The following is a 22,075-nucleotide window of genomic DNA, read 5'->3' as shown; positions in this document are numbered from 1 at the left end:
GAATCTGGACCCGTATGAGGGGTTGCTAGACCAAGAGGTGGATAATGAAGAAGTAATGATGCTTGGTCAAGAGGAGAAAGTACCATCTACTCCAGGAATCATGAAGAAGGTGCTCCAGAATGTTGAAGCGAGAAAGAAGATGCCACAAGAAATGCCCCAAGGTTGTTGGGAATGCGTAAGAACAGAACAAGGTTGACGAACCCTTGTTAAGTGATACCAAGCTCGACAACTCTCCTTTTACCTTCAAAAGACTATGTTCATCGTGCTTCTAAGTCATGGGTAAGAGGGAAACCTTCATCTATGAGCCCCTGTGTGGTAAGACAAGGTACATCAAGCTAAGTGACATTAAACAAACGGTTCTTGGGAGGTAACTCAAGTCTTTATTGTTTTCCTGGTTATTAGTTTAGTGTTTGCATGAATAAGGATTTAAGTCTTGGTGTCTTGATTCTTAGATGCTTTTTTTATGATTTTCTCGTGGGCATTGTGCTATTATCATGTGCCGAATCGTGTGTGGAGAAGAATCTTGGTCGTTTGAGCGGTTTTTCATGTTTTCTCCAGTTAAAATTACATTATTAGGCATGTTCTGAGTGTATATTTATGTTGAAGAATTTTCAGCGGAGCTTGCAAAGTTTGCTAAGTGTTTAGAGAAAACACACGCCCATGTGGAAGTTTCACATGGGTGTGTGTTTTCGTTCAGAGCTCATCTAGAGACGGCACAAGGTCATAGAGTCGTCCCTGTGTGTGACCTTGTGATAGTCCATGCCCGTGCAGAATTTCTGCACTGGCGTGTGTTTCCCATGTCCATGACTGTGCGACCTTGTGTTTCCCAATAAGACACAGGGTCATGGACTCGCCCCTGTGGATGATTTTGTCAACAAACGCACGGGCGTGCATAATTTCCACATGCCCGTGTGATTCTTTGAAGAGAATTTCTCCTCCATCCCGAGAAGACACAGGGGCGTGCATTTAGCCCTGTGAATTGCCCAGTAAGGATCCATGCCCGTGTCGAATTTCAGTACGAGCGTGTGAAACACTTAGAGAATTTTCTCGGTTGGATAGCGAAGCTACAGGGACGTGCGTCTGCCCCTGTGGGTTGGGTGCACGAGCGTGGGAATTTTTGGCACGCCCACGTAGATGCATTCAGAGAAAAGGAGTGGTATCCTAAGAGGACACAGGGGCATGCGTCTGTATAGATGCTCTCCTGTGGAGCCACACAGGCATGGGTAATTTCCACATGCCTGTATGGATGTACAAAACCTCAAGAGGTGCGAGTTTCCTTTAAAGTCTTGTCATGTTTCTTCATTCTCACACTCCTAATCAATCAGAGAGCACACTCTTACTCTATCCAGACCTTGCATCATCGTTTTAGAAGGATTTTTACTTGTTTTTCTAGCCGACTCCAAGTTCCACATCTTCGACTTGTCGGTAAACCCTCTTTGCTTCTTTTCTTCTTCAATTCTTAATTTTAATCGATGAGACGAGTGAATGTTGCTTTGTTTCTTCAATTATGAGCAGTATGCATGCTTAGGAAGGAATTAGAAGAGATTTAATGATGTATTTGTGAGTTTTTAACATGAGGCCTGACAAGTCCATATATGCTTGTAAATTGCAGGTGCACGGGTGTCAAAGTAATAATCCTAGATGAGTGGGTGTCATATCCACAGAGAGTAGGGAATAAAGACACTTAAGTTGTTTGTTAACTAATGTAGAAGGTGAATAGTGATAAGTGTAACAAAATATGAAATAACAAAAATAAAAGCAACAAGATAGAGAGCACACGAAAAAGAGAAGGTAAGGCAATCAATAAAGATGGGGTACCCGGATATTGATCCACCTAGGATAATCATTTCAAGTGCAAGAACCCTCTATTATACTTCCTAATTGATGCAACAATGAGTCGTGGAAATCCTTAATTACATGATCCCAAATCTAAGGTCAACCATACATAACTCTATACATGTCCCAGAGGAGAGATTGAATAACTTATCAACCTCGCACTCGCACAATATTGCAATGAGCTCTAGGGATTCCAAGTGAAAAAACCCTATTCCTATGTATAGACCTAACCCTTTGGGCTAGGTGAAAGATTCCTAGCCACGATTAAGCACTAGGTGCTAAAATCACTTTAGCGCTTCACTCCGTTGCACTCGCAACTAATCCCCAGCGGAAGGTCATCCCTTACCCCATTCACTCTACTATGGCCACAAAGAACTCTTGGAACATGGAGGTAGGATGAACACACCGGAGGGGAAAGGGGACGCTCCGCTACCTCTCGACTCATCCTCTCAACCCTCTCCAATCTAGCTTTATCTAACTCTCATGGTGTGTTACTCACTCACAAGAGTTACCAAGAAGAACTCTCAACCCTAGTGTCACTCTAGGGGAGTATTCATACAATCAAGTCTCTAAGATTGGAACTCACAATAAACATCAATTCATTGAAAGCATAATAAAGAGATTCAATGAAACGAATACATCCTAGGGTTCACAAATACCAAACTACCCACTAGGTGCTTAGCTCGCCATGGAGCTAGATACAATCAATGAAATCGAATATAAAAACAAAGGCTCTATAGGAAACCCCCTCATTAGTCGTGGTGATGGTCTTATGGAGAGTCTTGTATTCATCGTAAGGGTCCCTTTGTCCAGCCTAGGATACACCTCGTCATATCAGTGCCGACGAAAGCTCTCCCACTAACCTTCTTCCAAATAGCGCATGATGTTGGAGCCATAGGACCAATCCAAAGCCCTAGCTAATATCTCTCCAAACCTTAGCCGCCACCCTCTCTCAAGTTGGGAAAAAGATGAAGAAAGAATATTAAAATCAGGGCTAAAATCGGCTTTTAAATGGCTGGAATCGGGAATCCACACACCCATGTGGGCGCCCCTGTGGATTTTTCACACGGGCATGTGGAATTTCCACACGCCCGTGTGTATTCTCTGTTTTCCTGTTTCCTCGGCCGACTATAAATAATGCTGCTGTAATATTTTTGCTACAGTGTTTTCTTCAATATCGTGCTACAGTACCTGCTTGAAATACTCCCGAATCCATACTTTCATCGATGTAACACAAATGGGCACACATTTACGTCGTGGATCACCTTGCTTCTTTAATAACGGACATGTTGGTGGAGATATTGTTCTATATCCATAAGTTGGAATGCATGAATGTGACTGCCCTTGTGCCCCTCCAAATAGTTGTCCTCCATCGAGTACGAGGAGGTTGTCACACATTCGTGCATCTGGAACCTGACCTATATCTTTGTGTTTGAACCTTAGCAAGATTGCGTAAAAATTAGTGCATTAGGACCCACATTGGCTTCTTTCTCTCATAATCGGCCTCACAACCCTACCTGCATAAAGTAACATAAATACACCCATATTAGCGTTCAAACCCAAGAAAAGCAATGCTCTAGATAAGGAAAGAACGCTTCGCATTCCTAACGCACAAGCACTTATCAAACTCCCCCACCCTTAAGCTTTTGCTTGTCCTCAAGCAAAAATTAAAACATTATGTGCATGGATGAAGGAAATACTGGAAGTGCTTGGCCTTAGGTTCACCAAAGCATACAAAGAGGGCATTCTACAAGTAATGGAAATTTCCACATTAAATACGAAAAATCAATGATCTAGCTAAAAACTTGAATAAAAGAGGATAACAAACCCAAAATCGTGTAAGTGTGTGAACTCACTTAAAAGAACCCAAAGTATACTCCTCACTGTTCTAAGTACAAGGGACTTATTTATCTACAAAAAGTAACAAAAATTTCAAAAATGGTAGTATCTTCACACATCTTCTAAGATAGCCCTTTCCAAAGCGGCCGCTAAGGTGCCTTTCACACTTTCGAAGTGGTAGCTCTTTCTGCCGGAGTGGTAGCTTTCACTCATCCTATGAGATAGCTCTTTCTCTCATTAGGGCATAACTAGTATCCGACTTATGAGAGTAGCTTTATACTTCATAGGTGGTAGCTCTTTCCACCCAACAAGCACAAATAAACAATAAAACTATTTTGTTCCTTCTTTTCATTTTTTCCATTTTTTTTTAAGAATGAAGACAAGAAACAACTATAACTAGTCCTTTTTACATCAAACATAAGTTTCCAAAAGAGTTCAAAGAGTGAGTAGTGCAACAAGTGTCAATCGGGCAAGAATTCCTAGAAATTCAAGCTAAAACTAGAGCATGAAAACATTCAATGTTAAAAAAAAATCTCCTAAACTCAATAATACAATCAATGTATCTAAGGTGAACCGCCATTGGCTATCTGAGCATGTATATCAATCAAAATAACTATAAAAGTGATGCGTGCACTATGAAACTACCCTCCACACTTAAGCTGTACATTGTCCCCAATGTACACATGCAAGCTCATTCATAATGTAAATCAATTAAATTCAGATGTGGGAGAAGCAATAAAAAAAATACTCCCCTGACTCCTAGTGTTGCATTTGATGGAGCTAAGTTGACAAGATCCCCTTGCGTATATCCCGCAAGTGCACGGGTTTGTCGAAGTAATAATCCCGGGTGAGCGGGCATCGAATCCACAGGGAATAGGGAATAAAAATACTTAATTCGATTCTTAGCTATGTGAAAATCAATGATGATAAGTGTGACAATGATTCAATTCTCAACAATAAAAACAACAAGTAAGAGAGCGAAAGTAAAGAAAGGGGGTAAGGCAATCGATAAAGATGGGGTAATCGGATATGCTCCGCCTAGGATAATTGTTTCAACTGGAAGAACCCTCTATTATGCTTCCTAATCAATGCAATGGTGAGTCGTGGAAATCCTTAATGACATAGTCCCAAATCTAAGGTCAACTATGGCTAACTCTATACATGTCCCGGAGGTGAAATCAAACAATCTCAACACCTCGCACTCGCATAGAGTTGCAATGAGCTCTAGGGATTCCAAGTGATAAATCTTTTCCTAATTATAGACCTAACCCTTTGGTCCAGGTGGAAGGTCCCTAACCACAATTGAGCCCTAGATACTAAGATCACCTCAACGTTTCACTCCGTTGCACGCGCAACTAAGCCCCAGCGGAAGTTCATCCCTTAGACCATTCACTCTATTATGGCCGCAAAGAAATCGAGTAATGGAGGTAGAATCTATCATATCGAACGGGAAAGGGAATGCTCCAGTACCTCTCGACTCACCCTCTCAACCCTCTCCAACCTAGCTGTGTCTAACGCTCGTGGTGTGTCACTCACTCACAAGGTTACCAATGAGAACTCTCAACCCTAGTGTCACTCTAGAGGAAATGTTCATACAAACAAGAATTCAAGGTTGGAACTCACAACCAACATCAATTTATTGAAAGTATAATAAAGAGATTCAAAGAAACAAATACATCCTAGGGTTCACAAATACCAAGTACCCACTAGGGGTTTAGCTCTCCATGGAGCTAAGTACAATCAAAGAAATAGAATGTAAAAGCAATGAATCCATAAAGAAACCGCCTCGATAGTCGTGTCGATGGTCTTGTGGAAAGTCCTCTACTCGTCGTCCAAGGATTCCCTCGTCCGGTATAGGATACGCCTCGACGGAAGCTCCCCTACCAACCTTCTTCCTTAGGAATGACAATGTCGGAGCCGTAGAACCTCTCCAAAACCTTGGCCAATAACCCTCAAAACCCTAGCCGAAGCCCTCTCTCAAGTTGGGGAAAAGATGGAGAAAAGAATACTAAAATCGGGGCTGATTCGCTTTAAATAGGGCTGGAATCAGGCGACTACACGGTCGTGGATGCTTCACATGCCTGTGCGGAATTTCCACACAGGCGTGGATAATTTCCACACACCCGTGTGAATTCTCTGAACTTCTATTTTCTCGGCCGGTTGTGAACAGTGCTGCTATAGTACTTGCTCCCGTGTTGCTATGGTGCTCTGCCACAGTACCGGGCCTAAATAGCTTTCCGAATCCATACTTTCATCGGAGTAACGCAAACGGGCACACGTTTACATCGTGGATCACTTGCTTCTTCAATGATAGGCATGTTGGTGGAGCTCTTGTTCTATGTGCATAAGTCGGAATGCTCAAGTGTGGCTGCCTTTGTACCCCTCCAAATGGATGTGACAAACTCGAAAACGAGGAGGTTGGCACACACTCTAGCATTTCACATCAACCTATGTCTTCGCGCTTGAACCTTAGCAAGATTTCCTCTAAAACCTGTGCATTGTAATCCACATTGGCTTCTTTCCTTCATACTTAGCCTCATAACCCTACCTACACGAAAGTAACATAAAAACACACATATTAGTGTAAAAACCTGAGAAAAGTAATGCTCAACATAAGGAATGAACACTTCGCAGTTATATCACACAAGCACTTATCATAAGTCCTTGGGAGTGTTGTTCTAAAGGGTTGGGAAGCTCACATGGACAAGTGCCGAAACACCTTGGTCATGCCCATGACAAAGTCTCAATTCCCATGATTATAAGACCATCTGCATTCATACATGAGGGGGTTCAGAGAAGCTCACTAAATGAAGCAAAGAATACAACTCGAGACACTAAATGATTATAAGACCATCTGCATTCATACTCGAGTATATAAAAGATGAAGCAAAGAATACAACTCGAGACACAAAATGAAAATAAACTCAAAAGGAAAGTTGTTTCTAAGTAGACAAGTCCAAAGTAAAATGTGGAAGTAAAAGACGAGGAAAATAAAATCAAGTGTAGATGTCGCGCTCTGGCTCTCTACTACTGTTGGTGCTAGATCAAAGGGTGCTGGTGGAGGTGGTGAAGGAGATGCTGGAGGAGCTGCGGGTCTGCCTCTCAATATCTGTTATAAGAAGTTGAAACAGGCCATCATATCGATATACTGTGCTGACTGTATCAACCGCATCTCGATAATCTCATACTGCAATACACTTACAGTGTTCTCGAGCCTCTTAATATGATCATAGGCTCTTGAAAGGATACCTGGGCACCCTGAGATCTCAGTCGCCGTCGGTGCGGACTGTCCCGCTGTATTTCCTCTGCTCTCGGTACTCTTAGTGGTGGATGTCACCAGAATGTGAACTTCGGGACCATATCTGCGCACTACTCCCATCATCCTAAGAGTATCGAGTCTGAGTGGAGAAGGAATAAATGTCTTATCGGTGTCCCGAATGGCGTCTACGAGGCCCATCCCCAGAATAAGTCGAGTGATGTAGGGACCAGCAAATAATACTCCCACTCTCCTATTATGGCACTGATATTGCAGATAATTGGCCACAATACACCCCAAGTGAATTGGCATGATTCGGGCCATGGAATACAAGTAAAGTAAACCCTGTCGGCTCAAAACACCCGTATTGTCCCCTCGGCCATCTATAAATCTGGTAAGAACGGCGAATAAGTACCTGTAGCTCAGTCGTGACAAATATGAGGCCTTAGACACTCCCGGTTCATACTATCCCTGTCTGTACAAGGCCTGGTAAGCTTGCTGTGGGGTCAAGGTGCCAAGTTAATCTATCACCAAGTGTCTATACTCCTCGGTGTCTATGTAAGACTCATCATATAACCCCATGCGCACTGAAAACTCAGTGACACCCATGGCGAACTGATGTTTGAATGCTCTGAACTGTATGACATCAATGACATCAAACCTCCCATATGGCTGCTGGAACTCAAAGGACGCCAGAACCTCCAGTGTCAGTAGCCGGTAGAGTAGCTCTCGTATAGAAAGCAATCTCCTCTAGCTTTCCAAGGTCATCAATGTGTCAAGCTCACTGGCCAGCTCATCACCTCACTGGACCTCACTAAATACACTCAAGTCCACGAACTGGGACTACCCAATCTTGACTCTCAATAGCCACTCAAATCAAGCCTGATGCTCGGGATTTGAGAATTTGATATGTGCTAACTCAGGTGAGGTCTCTCTGCGATGCTTACCCTCTTTCTTCTTCCAGCGCGGGGCCATACCTGCGATAAAAAATGAAGAAATGATCAAAGAATCTCAGAAACAGCATACTGTAGAATTCCACACAGGCCTATGGAAATTACCCATGCCCGTGTGGATTTACAGGAAGTGAAAATCGCACGGGTGCACAACAATTCTCAAAAATACAACTTAAAAACACGCCTAGACCCTTTCTAAACATGCATAAACATTATAACATGAAAATTCGTGCACTTTAAGGCATTCAATCCACTAAAAACAAGAGTTGAAGAAGAAAAGAGGATATAGAGGTTTACTGATGAAATAGATGTGCAACTTTTAAAAATCGGCGAGGAATATGAAAACAAATCCTCCAAAACAGCGGTGAAAGGCCGAGAAACTGATCGGAAGCGGTTTTCGGGTGGGTGAAGATGAAGAAGAAGAGAATCCACTAGGATTTTAAAGACAAACTCGCGTCTCAAGGAATTCTGCACAACCACACGGGCATACGGAAATTACCCACGCCCGTGCGTCTCCATATAAAAACTTCACACGGGCATGTACACGTCCCTATGCGCTATCAGGAAAACAGTCCTTCTACTCTTAATGCTCTTGCACGGGCGTGCGAAAAATACCCACGCCCGTGCGCCCGACCCACAGGGGCAGCCGCACGCCCATGTGGCTTCTCTGTCCACACGAGATGAATCGCTAAGTGTTTCACACGCCAATGTGGAAATTCTGCACGGGTGTGGGCATTCACAAGCCCACCTCACAGGGGCAGCCGCACATCCTGTGTCTTCACAGGATGGAGAGAGCTCGTCTGCAGAGCTCGTCTCTAGGGGAGCTTCCGTCTAGGCGTATCCTATACCGGATGAGGGAATCCTTGGACGACGAGTAGAGGACTCTCCGCAAGACCATCAACACGACCATCGAGGGGGTTTTTTTATGGATGCATTGCTTTTACATTCGATTTCTTTGATTGTACTTAGCTCCATGGAGAGCTAAACCCCTAGTGGGTACTGGGTAATTGTGAACCCTAGGATGTATTCGTTTCTTTGAACTTCTTTATTATGCTTTCAATAAATTGATGTTTATTGTGAGTTCCAACCTTGATGCTTGATTGTATGAACATTTCCCCTAGAGTGACACTAGGGTTGAGAGTTCTTGTTGGTAACCTTGTGAGTGAGTGACACACCACGAGCGTTAGACAAAGCTAGGTTGGAGAGGGTTGAGAGGATGAGTCAAGAGGTACAGGAGCGTCCCCTTTCCCCTCCGACGTGATAGATTCAACCTTCGTTCCTTGAGTTTTTTGAGGCCATAATAGAGTGAATGGTCTAAGGGATGAACCTCCACTGGGGCCTAGTTGTGCGTGCAATGGAGTGAAACGTTGAGGGGATCTTATTATCTAGGGCTTAATTGTGGCTAGGGACCTTCCGCCTGGACCAAAGGGTTAGGTCTATAATTAGGAAGCGATTTATCACTTGGAATCCCTAGAGCTCATTGCAACTTTATTCGAGTGTGGGGTTGAGTGGTTATTTAATCTCTCCTTCGGGACATGAATAGAGTTAGGCATAGTTGACCTTAGATTTGGGACTATGTATGTAAGGATTTCCACAACTCACCATTGCATTCATTAGGAAGCATAATAGAGAGTTCTTGCACTTGAAATGATTTTCCTAGTTGAAGCATCATCCGACTACCCCATCTTTATCGATTACCATGCCTCCTCCTTACTTTTGCTCTCTTACTTGTTTCTTTTAATTGTTTAGAATTGAATCATTATCACAATTATCGTTGTTGATACTCCACATAGCTAAGAATCGAATTAAGTGTCTTTACTCCCTACTCCCTGTGGATTCGGCCCCGCTCACCCGGGATTATTACTTCGACCAACCCGTGCACTTGCGGGATATACGCAAGGGGACCTTGTCACTTGCCGAGTAATACCGAGACCAATCCTATAGAGCATATGAAGGCAATCACTTTGAGAAGTGGTCATGAGGTTGAGGATAGGCTTCTGAGTGAGAAGCCCAATGTAGACGCACCCGAGCTCATAGAGGTTGAGGAGGAAGCAAGCAAAGAGAAGGAGATGGCACCCCCAACTTCAAGCCAAGAATCCCTTATCCATCTAGATTGAAGAATGTCCAAGAGGATGAACAGTACAAGAAGTTTGTGAGTTTGTTCAAGCAACTCCACATCAATAGTCCTTTTGTTGTGGCAATATCCCAAATACCTAATTATACAAAGTTCTTGATAGAATTGTTGACCAACAAAAGGAAATTGGAGGAGACTGCCTCTGTGATTCTAGATGTTTCTTGCTCTGTGGTCTTGCAAAAGAATATGCCGAACAAGAAGAAAGACCCGGGAAGCTTCATCATTCCGTCCAACATTGCCAATTTGTGTGAAAAAATGGCATTGGCAGACTCAGGGGCTAGTATTAACGTCATGCCGTATACTTTCTTTCAGAAGCTAGGCTTGGGAGAGCCTAGGCCTACTTGGATGACATTGCAATTGGCGGACTGCCTCTGTGATTCTAGATGTTTCTTGCTCTGTGGTCTTGCAAAAGAATATGCCGAACAAGAAGAAAGACCCGGGAAGCTTCATCATTCCGTGCAACATTGCCAATTTGTGTGAAAAAATGGCATTGACGGACTCAGGGGCTAGTATTAACGTCATGCCGTATACTTTCTTTCAGAAGCTAGGCTTGGGAGAGCCTAGGCCTACTTGGATGACATTGCAATTGGCGGACTGAACGGTGAGACATCCGAGGGGCATCATTTAAGACTTACTTGTCAAGGCAGACAAGTACATTTTTCCTGTAGACTTTGTAGTGTTGGACGTCGATGAGGATGCAGAAGTACCTTTGATACTTGGGAGGCCATTCTTGCATACTTCCAAGGCATTAATCGACATGGACGGTGGTGAGGATTGGAGATGATAAGCTAACATACCGTCTCGCCAAAGCCATGTGACATTCGCTTGACTTTGATGATTCTCTTTACTTCCTTAACACTACTGATGAGATTGTTGATGAATATATGCAAGAAATGTTCAATCTGGACCTGTACGAGGGTTTGTTAGACCAAGAGGTGGACAACGAGGAAGTAGTGATGCTTGGTTTAATGGAAGAAGTACCATCAACTCCAAGGGATCATGAAGAATGTCCTTCTGAAGATGAAGAGGGTGAGGAGACACCACCGGAAATGCCCCACGGCTGTTGGGGATGTGCAAGAATTGAACAAGTTGGATGAACCATTCCTAGGTGGTACGAAGCCCGATAATTCTCCCTTCACCTTTAAGAGACTTTGGTCTTCATGCTTTCAAGCTATGGGTAAGAGGACAATCTTCACTTATGAACCCCTGTGAGTTAAGATAAGGTACGTAAAGCTTAGTGATGTTAAACAAGCGCTTCTTGATAGGCAACCCAAGTTTTTACTGTTTTCTTAGTTGTTAGTATAGTATTTGCATGAATAAAGTGTTGAGTGTTGGTGTCTTGATTTTTAGTTACTTTTGCTGTGATTTTATTATGGACTCTTAATGTATTGTGTGTTTTCATGTGGATTTGGTGAAGTTTTGGTCGTTCGAGCAAGTTTCTCATGTTTTTCGCTAGTGTATTTTGTATAATAGGGCAAGCTCTGAGTGTGTATACATGTTCAGAAATTTTCTACAGAGCCCGCAAAGTTTTATAAGGCATTTAGAGAAAACGCACGGGCATGTGGAAATTCTGCACGCCCATGGTTTTGCATTGCGAGCTCGTCCAGAGAAACAGGGGCGTGGATGCGCCCCTGTGAGTGACCTTGTGACTCACGCATGCCCATGGATAATTTTCGCATGGGGGTACGTTTTCCTGCACAGACTTAGCAATTTATCCTGAGAGCACACAGGGGCATTTACTCGCCACTGTGGATGAACCTGTGGCAAATACACCGGCGTGGGTATTTCCCGCACGCCCATGTGTATCTCTGCAGCAGAGCTCTCCTCCATCCTGAGAAGACACAGGGGTGTGTGCTTGCCCCTCTGAGTTGGACCTGTGAATGTCCACACCCGTGCAGAATTTTCGCACGGACGTACGAAACACTTAGTGATTCTTCTCGGTTGGACAAAGAAGCCACAGGGGCGTGCGTCTACCCCTATGGATTGGGTGCACGGGTTGTAGGGCATTTTCTGCATGCCCATGCAGATTGCGTTCAGAGAAATTGAGTGTTTTCCTGAGAGCATACAAGGGCTTGCGTTTGCCCATGTGATTCTCTCTTGTGGATGTGCATGGGCCTGTGGAAATTACCCACGCCCGTGTGGGTGCGTAGAATTCCAAGAGACACGAGTTTTTTTTAAAATCTTCTTGAATTCTCTTCTTCTTCACTTCCAATCACTCGAAGATCGAGACTTTGTTTAGTCTCCTGGACCACATAGCACTATTTTAGACAAGTTTCCATCCAATTTTAATGCCGAATTTGAAGTTTTCATACTTATTTCATCAATAAACCTTTTTACCCTCTTTTCTTTGCTAATTCTTGTTTTTAAAAGATCAAAAGTCTTGAGTTGCATGTAATTTCCATTTTATAATAGTTTATGCATGATAAGAAAGTGTTTAACTCTGGTTTTTTGTTGTAATCTTGGAGCATTGATGTGCAACCGTGCAGATTTGACGCCCCGCAGATCCACACGGGCGCAGGTAATTTCTACAAGCCTGCGTAGAATTCTGCAGTATTGTTTCTAGAGTTTTGTTGATCGTTTTCTCGTCAATTCTTGGAGATATGGCACCTTTTTCGAAGAAGCATGAAGTTAAGCGTCCTAGAGAGACCCCACCTGAGCCAATACACATGCAGTTCTTGAATCCCTAGCATCAGGCTCAATTTGAGAGATTATCAGCACTCAGTTTTGTTCAGTCTCGCTTTGTGGATTTGAGTGTGCAAAGAGAGATTCGGCAGGGTGACGAGCTAACTGATGAGATTGTATCAGTGCAAAGCTGGAGAAGATTATTGACTATAAAAGAGACAGCTTTCCGTGCATTGACGCTAGAGGTGTTGGCGTCTTTTGAGTTTGATCAGCCATATTGGAGATTTGACACAGTGAATGCTATACAGTTCTGAGTATTCGGACATCCATTTTGCATGAGTGATACTGAATTCTCCATTTGTATGGGTTTGTATGATGAAACCTACACAGGTACAGAGGAGTATGGATGCTTGCCAACGGATTTCCTGGCCATAGTGACTCTGCAGCAAGCGTACCGAGTTTTGTGTGGATATAGATAGTACAAACCAGGAGTGTCCAATGCCACTAGCCTATCCCGGCTGAGCTACAGATACTTACACTCTGTCCTCAGCAGGTCTGTGTCCGATCGAGGTGACAATACAGCTATTTTGAGCAGGCAGTACTTACTCTAATTATACTCCATGGTATGCAATTTGTCGATTCACCTGGGCACATAGTAGCGGACATCTTGAGGCATTAGGGCCAATTTGTGAGAGTAGGAATATTATTTGTTGCTCCCTATGTCACTAGACTCATCTTATGGATGGGTTTTCTAGACGTCATCCGAGGTGCTGTGAGGACTGTTGTGCCTTCTCCTCTTGGGTTTGATACGATTAGGATGATGGGGTTGGTACATAGATGTGGGCCTGGGGCATACATTCTAGCTACGGCTACACCGGAGATCGCTGAGGGTGGAAGAGATGCAGCGGAGGGTTCAAGACAAGTTCCCGAGCCTCAGTTTACACCGATATGGACCTGAGCATCCATTGTAGTACAGGAGACACTATGGTATTCAATACCCATTTTTACTGACTCTCCAGCTCATAATCTTTTTGAGAGGCTCGAGAGTGCTGTGGGTGAGCTTTAGTCCGAGCTCGCGAAGGTCCAGACTTTACAGGTTGCGTAGTACACAGGGATGATGGCGCTTCTTGACATTTTATTGCAGCTATTAGAGCGAGATGCATCCTCATCCTTTATCAGGAGACTGATGACTCCTCCAGCATCACCATCACCACCTCCGCCAGCATGCTTTGATATAACACCAGCGTCAGCAGCAGAGCAAAGACATGATGACACTGATACTTGACTTTCTTTTTCATTTCTTTACTTCTGTATTTTATTTTGGACTTGTATACTCAGAAAGGATTTTCTTTCTGAGTTTATTTTAATTTTGCTGTCTCGACTTGTATTCATTGCTTTATCTTTTATATATTCTCGATTTGTTTTAGTTTTATTGAGCTTTACTGAACCACCTCATGTATGCGTGCAGATAGTCTTGTCCGTATGGGAATTGAGAACTAGTCATGGACACGGCCAATGTGGGCCGTGTGTGTTTCACAACCTGTTGGAACTTTACTCCCAAGGATTTATCACCATTAAAAGAAACACTCAGAGTCATGGGAGTATTGTTTCAATTACCACTCTCATATCTATACTTGATTGATTTATTTTCTATTGTGCTTGAATGGTACATTGGGGACAATGTATAACTTAAGTGTGGGGGAGGGAGGGAGGGGGGGGAGTTTCATAGTGCACATATATTTAATATTAGTTTTGATTATTATACATGCTCACATAGCCAATGGCGGTTTCACCTTAGTTTGCAATGATTGTATTTTTTTGAGTTTATGAGAGTTTTTTTAACATTGAATGTTCTCATGCTCTAGTTTTTTTACTTGAATTCCTTGGAATTTTTGCCCGATTCACACTTGTTGCACTACTCACTCTTTAAACTCTTTTGGAAACTAAAGTTTGATGTTAAACGGACTAGTTATAGATGTTTCTTTTGTTAATTTCAAAAAGTTTCATTGTTCAGTTGTACTTGTTGGGTGGAAAGAGCTACAACCTATGAAGTATGAAGCTACTCTCATAAGTCATATACTAGTTATGCCCTAATGAGAGAAAGAGCTATCTCATGGGATGAGTGAAAGCTATCACCCTGATAGAAAGAGCTACTGACTCGAAAGTGTGAAAGCCACCTTAGCGACCGCTTTGGAAAGGGCTACCTTAGAGGATGTGTGAAGCTACTACCGTCTTTTCAAATTTTCATTACTTTTTGTAGATAAATAAGTCCCTTTTTACTTAGAACTTTGAGGATTATATCTTGGGTTGACTTGAGCGAGTTTACACACACTTACACGATTTCGGGTTTCTATCCTTTTTTATTCAAGTTTTTAGCTAGAGCATTGATTTTTCGTATTTAATGTTAAAACTTCCCTTACTTGCAGAATGCTATCCTTGTATGCTTTGGTGAACCTAAGGTCACGCACTTCCAATATTTTCTTTATCTATGCCTTAATGTTTTAATTTTTGCTTGAGGACAAGTAAAAGCCTAAGTGTGGGGGAGTTTGATAAGTGCTTGTGTAATAGGAATGTGAAGTATTCTTTCCTTATGATGAGCATTACTTTTATCAGGTTTTAGCGCTAATATGTGTGCATTTATGTTACTTTCATGCATGTAGGGTTGTGAAGACGAATGCTAGAGAAAGAAGCCAATGTAGATCATGAATGCACCATTTGGAGGAAATCTTGAGAAGGATCAAACGCGAAGACATAAGTCAGACTCAAGATGAGAGAATGTGTGCCAACCTCCATGTATTCAAGTTAGCACAACGATTTGAAGGGGCACAAAGGTAGTCACATTCGAGTATCCCGGCTTGTGTATTAATAGTAAGATCTTCACCTATGAGTCTGTTGTTGAAGAAGCAAAGTGACCTATGACGTAAATGTGTGCCCGTTTACGTTACCTCGATGAAAACATGGATTTCGGAGTGTTTTGGGACGATACTATAGTAGGATACTGTAGTAATTCATTGTAGTAGGTACTGTTCATTGTTGGCCGAGAAAAGTGAATTCCAGAGAATCCACATGGGCGTGTGGAAATTATACACCCCTGTGTGGAAATTCCATGGGTTGTGTGGTGAATCCATAGGGGCGTGTGGATGCCCGATTCCATCCCTATTTAAGGCTGATTTTAGCACCGATTTCAATATTCTTTTTCTCCAACTTTTCCCCAACTTGAGAGAGGGCAGTGGCTAGGGTTTGGAGAGGTATTAGCTAGGGATTGGGAGAGGTTCTATGGCTCCAACATCATTCTCTGTTTGGAAGAAGGTTAGTGGGAGGGGTTTTGTTGCCACCAATCCAGCAAGGTGTATCCTAGGCCGGACAAAGGGACCCTTAGACGAGTAGAGGCTTCTCCACAACACCGTCATTATGACTACCGAGGGGGTTTTCTATGGATTACTTGTTTTTACATTCGATTTCATTGATTGTAACTAGCTCCATGGAGAGCTAAACCCCCTAGTGGGTGCTTGGATTTCTGAACCCTAGGATGTATTTGTTTCATTAGACCTTGTTATGATGCGTTCATTAATTGATGTTTTATTTGAGTTCCAATCTTGAATACTTGATTGATTGAATGCTCCCTTAGAGTGGCAGTAGGGTTGAGAGTTCACCTTGATAACTCTTGTGAGTGAGTGATACACTAGGAGAGTTAGACAAAGCTAGATTGGAGAGGGTTGAAAAGGTGAGTCGAGAGGTAGCGGAGCATCCCCTTTCTCCTCCAGTGTGATTCATCCTACCTCCATTTCCTCAAGTTCTTTGCGGTCATAGTAGAGTGAATGGGGTAACGGATGACCTTCCACTAGGGCTTAGTTGCAAAGGCAACGGAGTGAAGTGTTCAAGTGATTTTAGCACCTAGGGCTTAATTGTGACTATCGACCTTTCAGCAGGACCAAAGGGTTAGGTCTACATCTAGGAAGAGGATTTATCACTTGGAATCTCTAGAACTCATTGCGATTCTATATGAGTGCAAGGTTAAGAGATTGTTTAATTTCTCCTCCGGGACATGTAGAGATTTAGGCATGGTTGACCTTAGATTTGGGATCATGTATTGAGGGATCTTCACAACTCATTAATGCATTAATTAAAAAGCATATAAGAGGGTTTTTGCAGTTGAAATGATTGTCCTAGGTAGAGCAATATCCTGGTACCGCATTTATATTAATTGCCTTACCTCCGCTTTACTTGTGTCTTCTCCCTTGTCTCTTTTACTTTTGTTTATATTACATCTTGTTATACAACTATTATTCACTTTTCGTTTAGTTAAGAAACAATTCACATATTTTTATTCCCTACTCCCTGTGGATACGATACCCACTCATCTGGGATTTATTACTTTGACAAACCCGTACACATGCGGGACATACGCAAGAGGCGTTTGTCAAGAACACTGAGGGCGGAGGAGATGCGGCGGTGGATTTTGCACTGACGGCGAACGAGACATCAGGGCGCCTGAGTACACTTTTCAGGAGCCTACGATCGTATTGAGAGGCTCGAGAGCACTGTGAGTGTACTGTGGTCTGAGATCACCGAGATTCAGGAGATACAATCAGCACAGTATAACGAGATGGTGGCCCCTTTTGGCATGTTATAACAACTACTGATTAGCAGACCTCCAACCACTCCAGCATCACCATCACAATCTCCACCGGCATCCTTTGATCTGGCACCAGCATCAGCAGTGGAGGAGAGACCTGACGACATCGACACTTGACTCCGCTTTTTCATTTCTTTACTTTTGCATTTTATTTTGTATTTGTATACTCAGAAAGGACTTTCCTTCTAAGTTCATTTTCATTTTGTTGTCTCGAGTTGTACTCATTGCCTTATCTTATATATGCTCGAGTTGTTTTTGTTTTATTGAGCTTCACTGAACCTCCTCATGTATGCTTACAGATAGTCTTGTCTGTATGGGAATTGAGAGCTTGTCATGGACACGGCTAAGGTGCTTAGGCACTTGGCCATGTGTGCTTCACAACCCATTGGAACATCACTCCCAAGGATTTAGCTCTATCAAATACAATACTAGGAGTCAGGCGAGTATTGTTTTGATTGCTTCTCCCAATTATTTGTTCTTGATTGATATATATTATGAGTGAGCTTGCATGCGAACATTGGGGACAATGTACAACTTAAGTGTGAGGGGAAGTTTCATAGTGCACATTTTTTTTATATTAGTCTGATTGTTATACATGCTCATTAAGAAAATGGCGGTTCACCTTAGTTGCAATGATTGTATTCGTGAGTTTAGGAGAATTTTTAGCATTGAATGTTCTCATGCTCTAGATTTTACTTGAATTTCTAGGAATTTTTGCCCTATTCACACTTGTTGCACTACTCACACTTTAAACTCTTTTAGAACATCAAGTTTGATGTTGAAGGGACTCGTTATAAGTGTGGCTTTTCTTAATTTGTAAAAAAAAATTAGCAAAAGGAAAAGAAAGAACAAAGTAGTTTCATTGTTTTGTTGTGCTTGTTGGGTGGAAAGAGCTACCACCTATGGAGTATGAAGCTACTCTCATAAGTCAGATACTAGTTATGCCCTAATAAGAGAAAGAGCTATCTCATGGGATGAGTGAAAGCTACCACCCCGGTAGAAAGAGCTACCACCTTGAAAGTGTGAAAGCCACCTTAGAGGCCGCTTTGGAAAGGGCTACCTTAGAGGAGCTGTGAAGCTACTACCATCTTTCAAATTTTCATTACTTTTTGTAGATAAATAAGTCCCTGAACTTTGAGGAGTTTACCTTGGGTTGACTTGAATGAGTTTACACAAACTTACACGATTTCGGGTTTGTATCCTTTTTTATTCAAGTTTTTAGCTAGAGCATTGGTTTTTCGTATTTAATGTTGAAACTTTCCTTACTTTGAAGAATGCTCTCTTTGTAAAATTTGGTGAACCTAAGGCCAAGCACTTCCAATATTTCCTTCATCTATGTCTTAATGTTTTAATTTTTGCTTGAGGACAAGCAAAAGCTTAAGTGTGGTGGAGTTTGATAAGTGCTTGTGTGATAAGAATACGAAGTGTTCTTTCCTTATGATAAGCATTACTTTTATCAAGTTTTAGCGCTAATATGTGTGCATTTATGTTACTTTCATGCATATAGGGTTGTGAAATCGAATGTTAGAGAAAGAAGCCAATGTAGATCATGAATGCACCATTTGGAGGAAATCTTGAGAAGGATCAAACGCGAAGACATAAGTCGGGCTCAAGATGCTAGAATGTGTCCCAACCTAGGTGTATTCAAGTTAGCACAATGATTTGGAGGGGCACAAAGGTAATCACATTCTAGACAAAAGTGATTTCTAGCTGGTACTATAGTAATTCACAGTAGTAGGTACTATTCAAATGCCCGTGCATTAATTCCACTGGCCCGTGCGATGAATTTCCAGGGGCATGTGGATTCCCGATTCTAGCCCTATTCAAGGCCAATTTTAGCCCCGATTTCAGCATTCTTTTATCCATCTTTCCCCAACTTGAGAGAGGGCTGCGGCTAGGGTTTTAAGAGGTATTAGCTAGGGATTGGAAGACGTTTTACAACTCCAATATCACGCTTTGTTTGGAAGAAGGTTAGTGGGAGAGCTTTCGTCAGCACCGATCTGGCGAGGTCTATCCTATGCCAAAAAAAGGGACCCTTGGATGAGCAGAAGCTTCTCCACAAGACCATCATCATGACTATCGAGGGGATTACTATGGATTAATTATTTTTACATTCGATTTCATTGATTGTAACTAGCTCCATGGAGAGCTAAACCCCCTAGTAGGTACTTGGATTTGTGAACCCTAGGATGTATTTGTTTCATTAAACCTTGTTATTATGTTTTCATTAATTGATGTGTTAATTGAGTTCTAATCTTGTATGCTTGATTGCTTGAATACTCCCTTAGAGTGACACTAGGGTTGAGGGTTCTTATTAGTAACCCTTGTGAGTGAGTGACACACCACGAGAGTTAGATAAAGCTTGATTGGAGATGGTTCAAAGGGTGAGTCGAGAGGTAGCTGAGTGTCCCCTTTCTCCTCCGGTGTGATTTATCCTATCTCCATTTCAATGAGTTCTCCATGGTCCTAGTAGAGTGAATGGGCTAAGGGATGACCTTTTGCTGTGGCTTAGTTGTAGAGGCAACGGAGTAAAGCGTTGAAGTGATTTTAGCACCTAGGGCTTAATTGTGACTAGGGACCTTCCACCTGGACCAAAAGGTTAGGTCTACATCTTGGAAGAGAATTTATCACTTGGAATCCCTAAAATTCATTGCGATTCTATACGAGTGCGAGGTAGAGAGATTGTTCAATTTCTCCTCCGAGACATGTACAGACTTAGGTATGGTTGGCCTTCGATTTGGGACCATGTATTGAAGGATCTCCATGACTCATTAATACATTAGTTAGAAAGCATAATAGAGGGTTTTGCACTTGAAATAATTGTCCTAGGCGGAAAAATATCCTGGTACCCAATTTATATCGATTGCCTTACCTCCCCTTTACTTGTGCTCTTTTTCTTGTCTCTTTTACTTTTGCTACATTACATCTTGTCACACAACTATTATCCACTTTTTGCTTAGTTAGAAAACAATTTAATTGTTTTTCTTCCCTATTCCATGTGGATACGATATCCACTCATCTAGGATTTATTAGTTCGACAAACCCATGCACTTGCGGGACATACGCAAGGGGCAACAAAGTAAAGTATTGAAGTGACTCTAGTGTCTAGGGCTTAAATGTGACTAGGGGTCTTTTACCTTGACCAAAGAGTTAGGTCTATACATAGGAAGCGGGTTTATCACTTGGATTCCCTAGAACTCCATGCAACTTTACACGGTGTGAGGTGTTGAGACTGGGCGATTTCCCTGCCGGGACATAGTGTAGAGACAGTCATGGTTGACCTTAGATTTGGGACCGTGTACTTAAGGATTTCCACGACCCATTGAGCATTGATTAGGAAGTATAATAGTGGGTCATGCACTTAAAACATTAATCCTAGGGGGAGCATTGTCCTAGTACCCCAATTATATTGATTCCCTTACCTCTCACATACTTGCACCTCTCATTCTAGTTTCTTTTATCTTTGTTCACATTACATTTTATCGACACTATCATTGTTCACTTTCATGTGGTTAAGTAGCAATTTAAGTATTTTTACTCCCTACTCACTGTGGATAAGATACCCCACTCACCTGGGATTTATTACTCAACAAACCCATGCTATTGCGGGTCACACGTAAGGGGTGTTGTCAAGTTTTTTGCGCCGTTGTCAGGGACTAGTCGTTTAGAGATACTTTGCACTTTGCTATCTTACCTATTCATTAATTTATTTTTCTATTTCATATCTTCTTATTCTTTCATCGTTCTGATTTGTTTTTCTTTCATTTGTATAGCTCTATGTTATGACTCGAGGTAACCCTTTGATATTGCTTGAAGGTGATCCTTAACTTGAACGAATACTCTGAAGAAAGGTAAAGAACCTATGAAAGAACCATTAAATCAAGCTGAAATAGACTTTGAAGGATCTACAAACATGGCTGAACAGAATGAAAAATAGAGAACACTTTCTGATTACACAAGACTATCAGTATTGGGGATACAATCTAGCACTGTGTGACCCCCGATTACAACTCCGAACTTTGAGCTGAAGCCAGCATTCATCCAGATGATTCAGCAATCAGCGCAGTTTAATGGTTTGGATGATGAGAATACATAAAATCACATTGAAAACTTCTTGGAAGTTTGTGACTGCTGAAAATCAACGGTGTTATGGATGATGCTATTAGATTGAGGGCTTTCGCATTTTCTCTAAAACGAAGAGCAAAGTGGTGGTTGCATTCTTTACCGTGAGCATCCATCATGACCTAGAATGAGGTGGTTGAAGCTTTCTTTGCTAAGTACTTCTCTCCGGGAAAGTCGGCAAAACTTCGCAGTGAGATTTCATCGTTTGTTCAAATGGAGCTCGAGTCCTTGTTTGAGACATGGGGGCGTTTCAAAGACCTTTTGTGGAAGTGCCCACAACACGGATTTCCTGAGTGGATGATCATTCAGACCTTTTACAATGAGTTAAATCCAAGTATAAGACAGCTTTTAGATGTCGCCGCAGGAGGGACAATGGGGAATAAGACCCCCAATGAAGCCCGACAATTAGTAGAAGAAATGGCCATGAAGACCTACCAAAGGAATGCAAGGGAAAGGAAGACATGGGCTGGACTCCATGAAATTGATGCGGTTACATCATTGGCGGCCCAAGTAGAGGCATTAAGTAAGAAGTTAGACACTCTAACTTCTCTTAGATTGGCGGCCGTAATGAATTATGATGGAAATGGGGGAGGACATGCCCCATCCAATTGCCCAATAGCCGTTGGTTGTACTTCATCCGTTGAGCAAGTTGACTTTATGGGTAATGCAATATGAAA

At 42.3% G+C, this 22,075-nt stretch overlaps 1 non-coding gene across 1 annotated transcript; it reads right to left on the bottom strand.

Moving 5' to 3' along the window:
* Positions 1-21,578: 21,578 nt before the first annotated feature.
* On the bottom strand, positions 21,579-21,685 carry LOC120267578. Its single transcript, XR_005538494.1, has one exon. It is a non-coding gene; the product is annotated as a small nucleolar RNA R71 (small nucleolar RNA).
* Positions 21,686-22,075: the final 390 nt, after the last annotated feature.

This window comes from Dioscorea cayenensis, chromosome 1, assembly GCF_009730915.1.
Source record: "Dioscorea cayenensis subsp. rotundata cultivar TDr96_F1 chromosome 1, TDr96_F1_v2_PseudoChromosome.rev07_lg8_w22 25.fasta, whole genome shotgun sequence".
In the NCBI taxonomy this organism is placed as follows: domain Eukaryota; kingdom Viridiplantae; phylum Streptophyta; class Magnoliopsida; order Dioscoreales; family Dioscoreaceae; genus Dioscorea; species Dioscorea cayenensis.
The sequence above is the reverse complement of the archived record's forward strand: the minus strand, read 5'-3'. Positions and strand labels throughout refer to the sequence as shown.